Genomic DNA, 856 nt, shown 5'->3' on the forward strand with positions numbered 1-856 from the left:
TGTAGAATGTGGTCCAATTTTTATTTCAAAAGGAACTCTAATTGAGGGTAGTAAACGTTTGAATTGAGATAGTAGGTCGATAGGTACCCACTCTCCGTGGCAGCCTTACTTATCTCTCCTTTGAAACAGACACTTATAGCGAGCATATTGGTCGCATGTACGGCATGCTAAAATCTCACAAGAGGAGATCATAGCACAAAAAAGGCAATCCTGGCCAGACCCGAGATCGTCATTGAAAATCTGTTTTAAGTTAAAATATTTCAGCGGCTCTGTGTTGAATTTTTGTTTTCGAATTTAATCTGATAATTGATTTCTTAGTTCTTTTTCCCTGTTTTTTAATTTATATACTGGATTTCTTTTTATATACTAGTATGTATAAGTTTATTTATATAATAGTGTATATTTCCCTTTATATACTAGAGTTATGGTAGCAATTCCTGCTGAATCTACTACTCCGAGCCACCTCCCTCCACAGCTCCTATATATATACCCCCATAAATCCCAAGCTTGTTAGATCTGTACCAGTAATAGCTGTAGCATGTCGTAATGCTCATTGTACCATTTGTTTACCAATAAAGTATTTTTTCACTTTATTGCCGTTGAGATTCGTAAATGGCGCCCGAACAGGGACCGCATGCAAGTACCATCGCGGTTCTAGACCCGAACTCTGCAGAAATACCAGATTTCAAGATTCGATCTACCTCTCGAGGATATCGCACCTGTAAGAGACTGGCACCCCGCTTAAACTCTTAGATCTTGGAAAAGGACCCAGTGCTGAGCTCAAATCGTCTGATCACCCCGACAGATATCGAAACTCTTGGAGGAATTGTGGATGAAGCTTTTTTGAAAAACATAT

This window comes from Halyomorpha halys, unplaced genomic scaffold (genome assembly GCF_000696795.3).
Source record: "Halyomorpha halys isolate HHAL.00 unplaced genomic scaffold, Hhal_1.1 Scaffold822.1, whole genome shotgun sequence".
In the NCBI taxonomy this organism is placed as follows: domain Eukaryota; kingdom Metazoa; phylum Arthropoda; class Insecta; order Hemiptera; family Pentatomidae; genus Halyomorpha; species Halyomorpha halys.